The following is a 14,277-nucleotide window of genomic DNA, read 5'->3' as shown; positions in this document are numbered from 1 at the left end:
GGAGCATCTGAAAAAACAAAATAAAACAAAAAACAAAACAAAACTATTGGTTACAAAAAAAAAAAAAAAAAACCTACTGCCTTTTATTTATTTATTTTTTTTAAGGATTTTACTTATTCATTTGAGAGCAAGAGAGACAGAGAGAGCACAAGCAAAGAGGGAGAGGGAAAGGGAGAAGCAGTCTCCCTGCCAAACTGGGAGCCCAACACAGGGTCTCAATCTCAGGGCCTGGAGATCATGACCTGAGTCAAGGGCAGACACTTAACCATATAAGCCATCCAGGTGCCCCAAAACTATTGCCTTAAACTTCTAGGTGATTTTTTTTTCATTCTTTTTCTTTTTTTTCTTTTTGATAATTGTATGCTATTTATTAATATCATATATTTCTAAAGAAATTGCTAAAATCTTGATTTATATATTCCAAATTTTACCTTTTGCACTTTTTCTTCCAAGTGACTTCATGTTTTAAAATATTATCTCAATTAGGCTGGATTCATTAAGAAATTGATTAAGTTTTCCTTGTATTAGTATTGTTATCACTCTGAATCAATGTAAATTTAGACCAGAGCAAAATAATTTGACATTCAGCTGCATCAATTTGATTCGATACATATCTATTAAGGTTAACAAAATAGGGCATGTAGTTCATAAACTATCATTTATGGGATTTCTAGAGATTGTATGACCTAGAATTGAAAATCACTGTGAAACCTTCATAGGAGTTTTTTGTTTGTTTGGTTTTATTTGAATATATGCTGTGATTTAATTTATCTATCTTTGATAACTACATCCTGGAAATATTTATATATACCTCACAGTCTCCATTTAATCTCAAACAAACTATTTGTGCATCTGCAGTTTGAGCCGTGAGCAGGATAAAAAGAGTCAAATTTGAATAGATGTAAATGAAGTTCTTTCTGTTCCTGCAGGAGTTTTGTAAATAATAATTTTTACCATACACAGTAAACCAGATGTTACCCTGAAAGAGTGTTATTTTTTGGAAATAAGTGCTTGGGAAGCATCCCTTTGGTCACTAGAGTATTATTTAGTGCATTTATGATATCATTTAGTGCATTTATAATAACAACACTAGGGGAGCCTGGGTAGCTCAGTCATTAAGTGTCTACCTCAGGTCATGATCCCAGGGTCCTGGGATGGAGCCCCACAATGGGCTCCCTGCTCCGTGGGAAGCCTGCTTCTCCCTCTTCCACTCCCCCTGCTTGTGTTCCCTCTCTCCCTATGTCTATCTCTGTCAAATAAATAAATAAAATATTTAAAATAATAATAATAATAATAATAATAACAAAAACAGCAACAACACTAAATGAGTGCACTCTTCTAAAAGGTGGATGTGTTTTCTCAAACATTACCTTTCCATGGTATCATTAATATATATATATATTACTGATAAACATATCAGTAAAATAATAATCAATAAAAACATAATCAGTAAAATATATATTACTGATAAACATATCAGTTATATACATATAGATAGATATATAGATAGATATAGATATAGATATATGCTGAGTCATTATTTCCTGCTGTGATTTAAAGGTTTTGAATAAAAGTCACAGCCTGCTGATTGTAATGGCATTGGCTACTAGTGTGTGGGGACACTCATTAAGGCTTGCTACAAATTGGGAACTCCTCCCACAGACATTTCTCCCACCAGAGCCAATGTCTTAGCTAGACCTGCCCTGTGGTTCTTCTGATTTCATGATGCACCTCAGCAATGATCATCAAGGTACTTTACAAACATTTGTAACTCACAATTCCTGGAGGAAATTGGGGCACACCTGGGCCCATACTGCCAGGTCCCAGGTAGAGAGAATGTGTGTGTGGACCTGGTATTCTTCCATAATTGGGTTAGAGGGTGAAGTACCTAGGGTTTGGAGACTTCACTCTTTATTGGTGAATTTAAAACATAAGAACAGGAAGGGAATTTAAAACATAATGCACTGGAAGGGGAACACAGGGTCACTCAAGAGGTCAGTTAACTGTGTCATCCAGGGATTTCTAAAAAACGGGAACTTCATGGGTGGGATGGCCTCATTCTTCATCTAGCTGCCTAGCTGTCAATTTGTTTATCTCAGATGGATGACTTTGAAATGGATGCCTCTGCAATCAAAAGCTTAAGGTCAGACGCTTACATTACAATAAAAAACAGTTAATGGGGGGCGCCTGGGTGGCTCAGTGGGTTAAAGCCTCTACCTTCAGCTCAGGTCGTGATCCCAGGGTCCTGGGATCGAGCCCCACATCAGGCTCTCTGCTCAGCCTTAGCAGGGAGCCTGCTTCCCTTCCTCTCTCTGTGTACTTGTGATCTCTATCAAATAAATAAATAAAATCTTAAACAACAACAACAACAGTTAATGGTCAGGCATTTATCACTATATCTTATCTGCTTTTTGATGCCTAAAATTATTTAGCAAGGAAAACTGTCTTCAATCTTTGTAAAGATGTTTTCTAATCTAAATAGTTTAGTAACAGGTAATATACTGAGCATGCATGACTAGGTGTAAATGATACATCAGATGGGTTTAAGAGCTTATTCGTAGTGAGAGCAGAGAAGGGAGAGGTGAGAGAGCATGAGAGGTCTGAAGGACAGAGGAGAGAAGACCCATGAAGAGAAGAATTTATCTTCAAAGGCATTGAATTCATTAAAGACTTATTATGCTAATTTAAAAATTTACCTCTGGTAGAGGAAATAATGTAGTTAGAGTTTAGAGAAATAATAAAAATGACTTCATATCTTTCAATGAACTGCTAGGGTTAGTGATCATTTTATTATTATTGTAGGGTGTTTTGTTTTGTTTTGTTTTGTTTTGTTTTGTTTTGTTTTTAATCCTAACTACATGCCAATACTATGATTTGTGTTTTGAATAAATTATGTCATGAAATCCTTAGGTTATTCCTAGTTCTAAGTCATATTATTATTTCTACAGTACAGAAAAATAACCTAGTCCTTCAAATTCTCAAAAAACATGTTAGATTATTATTTAGCAAATGGCATAGAAGTAATGTAATTACTTCTGGTTTCAAAGTTTATATTCTTCATCACTATATAATCATGCACTTTTGGGGTACCTGGATGGCTCAGTCATTTAAGCATTTGTCTTTGACTTAGGTCATGATCCTAGGGTCCTGGGATTGAGCCCCACATTGGGCTTCCTGCTCAGTGGAAAGTCTGCTTCTCCCTCTTCCCCTGCTTGTGCGCGCGCACGCTCTCTCTCTCTCATGCTCTCTGTCAAATAACTAACTAACTAACTAAATTAATTAATTAAATAAAATAAATAAAAATAATAAATAATAATAAATAATAAATAATTAATTTAAAAAATAATCATGCACTTTTTCGGAGTAGTTGTATATGAAATTTAGAGAGAAAATTTGGAAAAGTTTATAAAAAGGGACAATTTAAAACCTCTACATAAACTTCATTGAGTAACAGAAGTGATGAGAATCTGGTCACTAAATATTCTTTTGAGGAACATTAAGTATAATTAGTGCAATGATTCTTTAGTAAATCTCAAGTCATGTATTGGCTGTTAGATTTTCAGAAGCCAGATATGCGTAGTCCTGCATTGGACTATGGGGATGAAGCTCTTAGATCCTGGTGTTCTACTATTTCAAAATACTGGGACTACTTTCTAGGGAGGAAGTCCAGATCTTTTTAGCAGACGTCATGCTTTTCTGTAAAATATTACAAATAGTGTAGTTTATTAACTGGAAAAAATGCAAATAGAAGTGTTCTGAAGAAAACAAAAATAAATATGTCATTTATAATTTTACTATCAGATTATTGTCAGGTAAAAGCCAGAGTTCTGCAATCCTTTCCGAGCTATGATAAAATGTCAGTTAGAAAGCTACAATCCACCCCAAGTTTGCTGAAGACCAGTATTAAAGAATTTTTTTTAAGATTTTATTTATTTTATTTTATTTTATTTTATTTTATTTATTTTATTTATTTATTTGACAGACAGAGATCACAAGTAGGCAGAGAGGTAGGCAGAGAGAGGAGGAAGCAGGCTCCATGCTGAGCAGAGAGCCTGATATGGGGCTCGATCCCAGGAACCTGGGATCATGACCTGAGCCGAAGGCAGAGGCTTTAACCCACTGAGCCACCCAGGTGCCCCTTAAAGAAATTTTTTAACCTTTCATTCTAGATCTTAGCTCTTCCTAGAAATGGAGTAGAAAGTGATTTGAAATGGCTCAGCATCCAAAAAGCAAACTGAGTAGAGGAGTAGAACTGGGATTTGTCTTTTGCCCCTTCCTTTGTCAAGAACTAGTCTTACTTATTTGATCATCATACATAGGGTCAGGTTCCTCAGAAACTTTGAAACTGATATTTGCATTAGGGATGTTTCTTGGGAAGGGATTTGGGAAAAGACATTTGTGAGGAAGCAAGGAAAGGAGGACTAAATGGATGGAGAAGTTGAATGAAAGCTAGGATGTCCTTCCAGAGAAAATAGACACAGACATAGCTGGTGGGCCTTTGAACACCTGAATGGACCAATCATTGGCTGATGGCCATGTGGGAGAGGATGGGAAGGTAATTTTGAACCAGGCAGCTTCCTTCTGCAGAGGATAGGTTTAGGGAGAGTCTCAGCCTTGGGATATTATCAGGCAACACTCTTGTCCTGGGGAAATGAGTTCTGAAAAGGGATCTTTGAAGTCTACCTAAGTATCTACAACAATCAGGAAATACCAGCTGTGAGTGGGTACACGTCTGTGTGGGAATGGGTTATTTAAACATTTAATTTTATCTATTAGAGTCCTGTTCATTATTATAAAACAAAACAAAAGAAGAAAAAAAAAACCCAAAGTACTTTTGTTGTCATATTCAAGTTTATTTAGGCTGAAAAAATGACATAAAAATAAAAGTTATTGCAGTACATGCGGTTACCCAAGAAACACTGAAAAATCAAACCTCTGAGTTTGTACCAATTTAGCTCAGTATTGCCAAATAATAGGAGTTTGTGGATTATTTGTAATCATAGGTCCCTTGACTGTATCTACAGTTTTAATTTCCCTAAGGTGAATTCCTCCAAATCCTGCTAAAGTTCAGGTTGTGCAAAGTATGCTAGCTGCCTTGAGGCAAAGGGTGAAGGAGGTGAACTGAATATTAAAATGTCCACAGTAGTCAGTTTCACTGCTTAGCAGTCTTTCCTAGAAGAGAGGTGGAAAACAACAGTTGCTGAGGCTCAGCAGTTAAACTGAGGAATCAGCCATATTCCGATGGAGAGTAATTACATTCTGGGATTTGGGTAGATAAACTAATTAATGAATGTCTTAAAGACCTACATTGCTTTCCTTCCCCAAGACTTTTCACATCTTCAGCTTACCTTCTCAATAATTTCTCTGAAATCAGTTCTACTCTAAGTGCAAAATATTGTATCTATCATTGGCTTCAGAACAAAGGGAATTGTTTAGATGTCTTATCCATCCCCTATACATCTATTCATAGGAGACAGACAAACATATATCACTCATGAATTGTTTTTTTTTTTTTTTTCCCCAGGAATGGCTAGTTTTATCTTCTCATATTCCAGTTACATAGATACAAAGTCTTTAAATGTATCCATGCTATCAGTGAAGTCACAATGCCCAACATAGTTAACTCACCTTCCCATTTCTACATATTGGGGTATTCTATCTATGAATGTATAGGAAATATGTGAACCATACTTCTTTGGAGTGACAGACACTGCTTTTTACTGAAATGCACTTGTAATAGCCACATCATCAGTGGTAAACAGAATACCTTGAACAGAAAATACATATCATAATTGTAGAATAAATAACACTGAATTAAAAATTTCAAAAGGAAATAGGATGGATCACAGAATAGGTTTGCTGTACAAAATGTCATCTTTTCTCATCCAGTAAATTAAGGGAGAGACTTAGCTGTACTTACCTGTTAATGAAGAATGACTAAATATTTTATAACTCCAAAATGCTTCAAATTTTTGGATGGACACATAACAAAAAGCATCTTGCCCTCTTTGCATACTCCCATCACTTTAAAACAATGGAAGGTACAGAAGTCTCTGAATCCTGTAACTGGGGTTTTGTTAGGCCCCACCACAGCACTCACTGCTACTATTCTGCATTGAATTCTCTTGAAGGAAATGTTTGTGACAGCTTAGGGGCTTCATAGCTGGGAAATCAATTCCAAGAGGTTGCCATTGCGGTGACACGGAAACAACTATAACTTCAGGGAAACATGGCCGTGAAAACGGCATCCTGAGATTGTAAACCATGCAAAATGGATGAGCCAGAATACACAAATACACAGGGGAGGCCAAAAGAAAGACATACTGAGAAAAGACTTCTGGGGCTAATTGTGATGCCCAAAGAGGAACACCATGAAATGAACACAAAGTCAGAAGATGACATTGTTAGCATACATGTATGTAATTCCAGAATTTTTAGATAAAATAGTATATTGGCACTCTTTTATAAATATTTGAGAATTATCTTAGAATTGAAAGTATAAACATGTTAAAATGAAAAATAAGGTATCATATGATAAAATAGGCTCTATATTTAGGTCAACTAAAATGGAGAACTCGAATAATTTGATAAGAAAGGAAATAACATAAAATAACAAATAAACCATTCCATAAAATTATAATTTCATAGTATAAAACTCGATATGGTCAATTGAATATATTAGTTGACTTTAATAAAGAATAACTATGTTAATTTAAAGAAAAAATCAATTTCCTCCAGAATGGGCTAGAAAGTATTTTTTAAAAAATTATTGTTTTCCTTTGACAGACATAGATATTTTGGCATATTTTCTCCCCCTTGGGATGAACATCAAATATTTGAGCACACCCATATTTTTAGGTATTGGTTGCAATATCAATATTCATGTAATATATATTTAGATGAAAAGCACTTTAAGTTCTTTATACAGTGCCAAATGCCCCAAGAAAATTTTAAAAAATCTGTATTCTATACATTTTAAAATATTTAGTTATATGGTGTCACACAAATGATTGCCTAGACATTTTCTGATATTTTCAATAAACACATTTTTCAATGCATGCAGTCTTAATATATTAATATTATTTTAATATCTTGAAGAAGCCATAGATTGAAAGGAAAGAAAATATACACACATATACTTTATAGATCTGGCTTCCAAACTATTCCTTTTTCACAGAAAAAAAGCATGCATTTTATAATCTTTTAAGCTTTATTTAGAGTGCAAATATAACATCCATATAAAATTCTAAATGAGCAAGAGAGGATTTGGAAAAATATATATAACCTAATTATGCCATTTCAAAAGTTGGTAACACTGATCTTCTTACACTCTTGTAGAGAAAAGTAACATTTGTCAAATGTTAGGGTGGGCTACTGACAAAGGCTTCAATCATGCAGAAAGCCATTTTCAAATCCATTAAAAAAAAAAAAAAAAAAAAAAAAAAACGGGCACGATTTACATGATAAATTACTCCTAGACAAGAATCTTAGCTGACTACCCAAGTGCTTGATTTTGTTATCACTGATTTGTCCTTCAGTCTTCAACAGAATGAAAATGAAGGACTTACAACTAATTGTGCCAGGAAACAGAGCTAATTTCCTTATAGTGCTAAAAAAAAAAAAAATGCATTGTAAGCCACTAAACTTGAGAGTGAATAATATCATGTGCAATAAAAAAGTATTATTAATGTCTTTATTGTTCTACAAAATGTCTTGATTGCTATTCTTAAGTAAATTTGCTTCTGAAAAGTTTTAAGAATTCCCTGAAGAACAATGAGAAAGAAAAGGATTCAGTTAATAAAGTTTAAAAATTTCTGACGGAACTTTAAAAATTTTTCACTTTTTTTTGAAAACCTTTAGAAACCTTATCTGTGTAGGATAAATACAGTTTACTAGTATAAATTTAAACTTTCATTTGAAGAAATGCATTTAAACATTAAACTAAGAATCACTTGCTCTCCACTCCTTTAATCTGATCAATCATCAGTGAAATGAAAATTGAAACCACAATGGGAAACCATTTTATATGTGTCAGATTGGAAAAGATTAAGAATTAAGTAAAAGCAAAGATGGGAGTATCATGGGATATAAAGTTTCTCATCTAGTGTTAGTGAGAGCAACCATTTTGGAAAATATTTTAACATTGTAGAAACAAACTAAAATGGAGTCTTGTCAGGGACAAAATGGATACAGCTGATGCAAGCACATAAGGAAACTTAAACTAGCCTTACAGAAATCTACAGCTCCTCTCACAAATCAGCAGAGGATAGCAGCCAATCCCTAAATGCCAGTCTGTTTAGACCATCTTTGCACTTTCTTATTCTCTTATTCCCTTGACTCAACTACCCAGATCCAAATAAATAAAAACAAAACAAAACAAAACAAACAAACAAACAAAAAACCCTAGCTGAAAAAAAAAAAAAAATTCACATTTACCCCATAAAAATCCCTTAGATTATGAGAAATCTGGAACTCATTTCTCCTATAGCTTTGATTTTCCCAGCTTACAAATTGAAATTCTTGAAATAAGCTCATCTTTCTCCTTTGTTTTATTCAGTGTGCAGTCTAGTGTTTGACATCATTAGTCAATGCAATTGAATATGACTTAACCATAACCATCCTGTTAGGTAGAGAACCTAAAGAATCTCTTGGTAGACCTTCAAAGATAAAGAGGGACATTCAAAGGGAAGGCTTTTTTTTTTTTTTTTAAAGATTTTATTTATCAGACAGAGATCACAAGTAGGCAGAGAGGCAGGCAGAGAGAGAGAGAGGAAGGGAAGCAGGCTCCCTGCTGAGCAGATAGCCCGATGCGGGGCTTGATCCCAGGACCCTGAGATCATGACTTGAGCCAAAGGCAGAGGCCCTAACCCACTGAGCCACCCAGGCAGCACCCCCCCCTTTTTTTTTTTTTTAATTGGGCTGTGGCTACAGAGTTTTTTTTTTTTTCCTTTAATTTGGTCAGATAATTTTCATTGCATTAGTGTATGTAAAATACACTTCACAATGAGAGGGATTTTATTTTCCTTATTTTCCTTTCCTTTCCTCTTTCCTTTTATGTCAAGCTAGAAAGCTGATTTACTAAAATTCCTCCAATGAGAATAAATGTAATTGGCCACTTGAAATTCTCTCAGGTACAGTAGTATCCTTGATGAGAAGAGGAGTCAAGCAATACAATATGCGCCTGCATTTAAAGTTATGAAGGATAACTGTTTTTATTTATAAAATCCTATATGTTTCAGATGTTGAGTACATTTGTGCTATTTAGTGTTTATGCTAGCATATGTACTTGTAATATATGTAATATATTGCAGCATTAATGTTATTTGAAATTTTATTAGCATACTAAAAGAGAACACTGAATGGAGAAGTCTGCAAATCCTATATTTTACCTCTATTATGTCCACCACAACTTTCTTCCTTCATGATTATTTGTCTAGAGGTTAAAGTGAAATAGCACAGCTCCTGACATGAATACTAGTATTTCAATTTTTTTCAGCTAGATTGGTGTGTTTAAAGTGGTTTCCTTCTCTGTTCCATACAAATAGCCAAAGCAATTATCAAAAAGCAAAATAAAACTGAAGATATCATAATTCTGGATTTCAAGCTATATTACAAAACTGTAATCATCAAGACATTTTGGTACTGGCACAAAAGCAGAAATAGATCAATCAAACAAAATAGAGAAACCAGAAATGGACTCACAACTATATGGCCAACTAGTCTTTGACTAAGTGGGAAAGAATATACAATAGAAAAAAAGACAGTCTCTTCAACAATTGGTGTTGGGAAAAACTGGACAACAGCATGGAGAAGAATAAAACTTGACCACTTTCTTACATGATACCCCTCAAAAAAATTCAAAATGGATGAAAGACCTAAACATGAAACAGGAAACCATCAAAATCCTAGAGGACAACACAGGCAGCCATCTCTTTGACCTCAGCCATAGCAATTTCTTACTAGACACATAACCACAGGCAAGGCAAACAAAAGCAAAAATGAATTATTGGGACTTCATCAAAATAAAAATCTTCTGAACAATGAAGGAAAAAATCAACAAAACTAAATCCTATGGAATGAGAGAAGATATTGTCAAACACATTTCTGATAAAAGGTTAGTATCCAAAATCTACAAGGAACTTATCGAACTCAGCACCCCAAAAAACAACCCATTTGAGAAATGGGCAGAAGACATGAATAGACACTTTTCCAAAGAAGACATCAGATGACTAACAGACACATGAGATGTTCAACATCACTCAACACCAGGAAAATACATATTAAAACTACAATGAGATATCACCTCACAGCTGTCAGAATGGCTAAAATTAACAACACAAGAAACGAGAGATGTTGGAGAGGATGTGGAGAAAGGGAGACCTTTTGCCCTGTTGGTGGAGTTGCAAACTGGTGCAACCACTCTGGAGAAAAGTATGGAGATTCCTCAAAGTTAAAAATAGAACTACTAGCAATTGCACTACTACGTCTTTACCCAAAGGACACAAAAATACAGATTGAAAGAGATACATGAACCCTGATGTTTATACCAGCATTATCAACAATAGTCAAACTATGGAGAGAACACGAATATCCATTGACTGATGAATGGATAAAGAAGAGTTGACATTTACAAATATATCAACCATCCAATAAATAAATGCATTAATTAATTAATTAATTAAATCTGGCTATTTGCAATGATGTGGATGGAACAAGAACATACTATGTTTAATAAAATAAGTCAGCCAGAAAAAGACAATTACCATATGACTTCATTCATATATAGAATTTAAGAAAGAAAACAGATAAACATATGGGAAGTGGGAAAAGAAAAGAAAGAGAAAGGGGAAAAAATCCATAAAAGACTCTTTATGATAGAGAGCAAACTGAAGGTTAATGGAAGGAGATGGCTGGAGGATGGGCTAGATTGGTGCTGGGTGTAAAGGAGGACATTTGTTATGATGACCACTGGGTGTTGATGTAAGTGATGAGTCACTAAATTCTACTCCAGAAATATTGCATTGTACACTAATTACTTAAAATATCAATCAATCAATCAATCAATCAAAAGTATTTTCCTTCTCTATAAGAAAACAGACTCAAAGATGTCTCATTCAGTTGTGTTCCTATCTCTACCTTCCTTTGGATTTATGTATTGCAAGTTCCATGTACAACCCACATAAGTCTATCTCAGTAGCAAAAATAATGAAGAGTGACAACCTCCTTCCATATAGATGAATAACCCCAATTGATTATATAATCTTAACTTATCACCTGAACATGTTGTGCTTTAACATCCATATCCAAACTGTGGTGACAGCCCATGTTCCTAAGGAAGCTGGACCTTGCCAAATCTTCTGATATCTGATGACCTTCAGTTGGAGAGAGGGAGGATTCCCTGGAATACTGTTCTCCTATTTCTAAGAGAGTTATCTTTCATGAAAGAGTTCCCTCTTATCCTCATTAGATATTATATATCTGGCAAATGACAATAATTTTCTCATATTTAGTTTTTTGATCATAACTTTGTTACTTTTTTCAATATTTATTGGCTTTCTGTGTCTGTGATTTCCCGTGTGTATTCTTTCCTTATGTTCTTTTCTTCCTTTCTTTCTTTTCCTTTTCCTTTTTTTTACTTTAACTCTTTACCTAGTTTTCTATTGCATTAGAGTCACTGTTTTCACACTGTTTGGGGATAATATATGATTGGTATATGATATATATGATTACTATATACTACAAGGAACTGGCTCATTGGATTATGAAGGATGAGATGTTTGAGATCTGCAGTTAGCTAACTGGAATCCCAAGAAAGCCCATGGTATAGTTGCAGGACAAGTCTGAATTTGAAGGTAGAAGGCAAATGTTTCAGCTAGAAGAAGGTCAGAGAGAAATAATTCTTACACCTTTATTCCTTCCAGACCTTCAACAGATTGGATGAGGCCCACCCGCAATGGGGAGAACACTCTAATTTACATATTCAAATTACTTATCCAGATGGTAATTACCTATTCAAATGGTAATTATTCAAATATTAATTCAAATTACTTAATCAAATGCTATTCTCATCTAGAAACACTCGCAGACACACCCAGAAATAATGTTCAGCCAAATATCTGGGTATCCCATGACCCAGTCAAGTTGATGCATACAGTTACCATCACAGCTATAGTAACATTTGACTCATAAGTCAAAATAATTTTCTTATTCTCTTTTTTAGCTTTTAACTAGTTATATTGCCTTTTACCCAAAAATAATTTAATTTTTTAATCTAATAAAATATTTCAAGAATTACTTTATGACTTCTTTGCTTCCTTTCCTTAATAATTTCATAAATTTTATTTTTGACATTGTATTAGGTCTGCATACTCTATCAGTCCAGTTACATACTGATAAAATAGAGAATTATAATTTGGAATTCATCAAACTACATGCACTTTTTTCTCACTCCTCAACTCCTTTATTTTCTTTTCATTTTTCTTCCTGTTGGCCTGTTAAGGTAAACACAGATAATGTTTAAGTCTTTGAGTAATACTTAAAGTTAACTTGGGATTTAGCTAAGTAAATTGGGTATTAAAAAACTGGAGGACTTTACTCTTACAAATAAAATTAAAATATATGCTTTTATCACATTTGCTATTAAAGAATTGTGGTGAACAATGCTTCTTAACTGATGATTTATGAAGACCCCCGGGCTCATAATAATTTGAAAACATGCCACAGGCCAGTTACTGTACATATTCTCATGACATTCACCAAGCTACAGTAAATACAGATTACAGTAATTTCTTTCCAGTAAATGAAGTCCTGATAAATTCTAGTAACATTTCCTTCTCCAAATAGCCTCCATTGTTATATACATAAAGTATGAACATTGAAATAAGATTTTGCTGTCTGAAATTTGTAGTAAGTCCAGAATAAAAGCTACAGTCAAACTAAGCACATAGACATTCCAGTATTTTAATCTTTATTTGGGTCTTCAAAACAGTGGTTTTGTTATAAAAATATGTGGCAAAGGTCCCTAGCGCTGTGACCACTGACATCCAAAGTAAATCAGACATTCTTGTTAGTTTTCCTGGTTAACACACTAAGCCTTTTTTCTCCATTGTTCAGCCCAATTCCTTACCCTGTTATCTCAGGGGAAGGCAACTATTAAAAAAAAAAAAAAATGTAGGCTTTGTGGATTATTTGTCTATGGTGTACATTTTACTATATTACTGAAAAGGAACTACAAATATAGTAATGAATTTATTTTCCTGAAACCCAGCTGTTATTATTTTTCCCTTCATAATTTTCCCCTAAAGTTCCACTCTATCAAGATACAATTCAGCTCTAAAACTTGTATTGTAAGGGGGCTTCATATCCTCCTTCTTTTTTTTTTTTTTAAGATTTTATTTATTTATTCAACAGACAGAAATCACAAGTAGGCAGAGAGGCAGGCACAGAGAGAGGGGGAGGCAGGCTCCCTGTTGAGCAGAAAGCCTAATGAGGGGCTGGATCCCAGGACCCTGGGATCATGACCTGAGCTGAAGGCAGAGGCTCCAACCCACTGAGCCAACCAGGAGCCCCAAGGGGGCTCCATACATTTCTAATTTTATTTCTCACTAAAGAGCTTTACAAACTTATGATGACTCTAAGCAAAAGTACCCAAATACATGATTATATTCATTGCTATTTTGTCTTTGATCTTTGGGCTATTACAAATAATGTGGCAATATACATTCATATATAAGTCTTTGGGTATACAAATGTTTTTGTTTATCTTGAATATACACCTAGAAGTAGAATTACTTGCTGATATGGTAAATCTATGTTTATTATTTTAAGAAACTGTCAGGCCATTTTCCAAAGTGATGAGACCATTTCATAAACCAATTAACAAGGTATGAATATTCTAATTGCTCCACATACTTGTCTATACTTGTTATTTTCTTTTAAATCATTTTTTTTTTTTTTTTTAGAGCAGTGTTAGGTTTACAGCACAACTGAGAAGGTACAGAGATTTCTGATATACCTTGCCCTACACATGCTTATAGTTTCTTCCATTGTCAACATCTCACAGTAAAAGTGGTATATTTGGCAAAATTGGTTAATTTATGTTGATATATTATTATTACCCAATGCCTATACTTTTCATTAGAGTTCACTCTTGGTAGTGTTCATTTTATGGGTTTGGACAAATGTGTAATGATGTATACCCATTACCATGGTATCATAAGGAGTAGTATCACTGCCCTAGAAATCCTGTGTTTCACCTGTCCATGCTTTCCCATTCAC

Source organism: Martes martes (genome assembly GCF_963455335.1).
Source record: "Martes martes genome assembly, chromosome: 2".
Taxonomy (NCBI): domain Eukaryota; kingdom Metazoa; phylum Chordata; class Mammalia; order Carnivora; family Mustelidae; genus Martes; species Martes martes.
Note: the sequence above shows the minus strand (reverse complement) of the source record.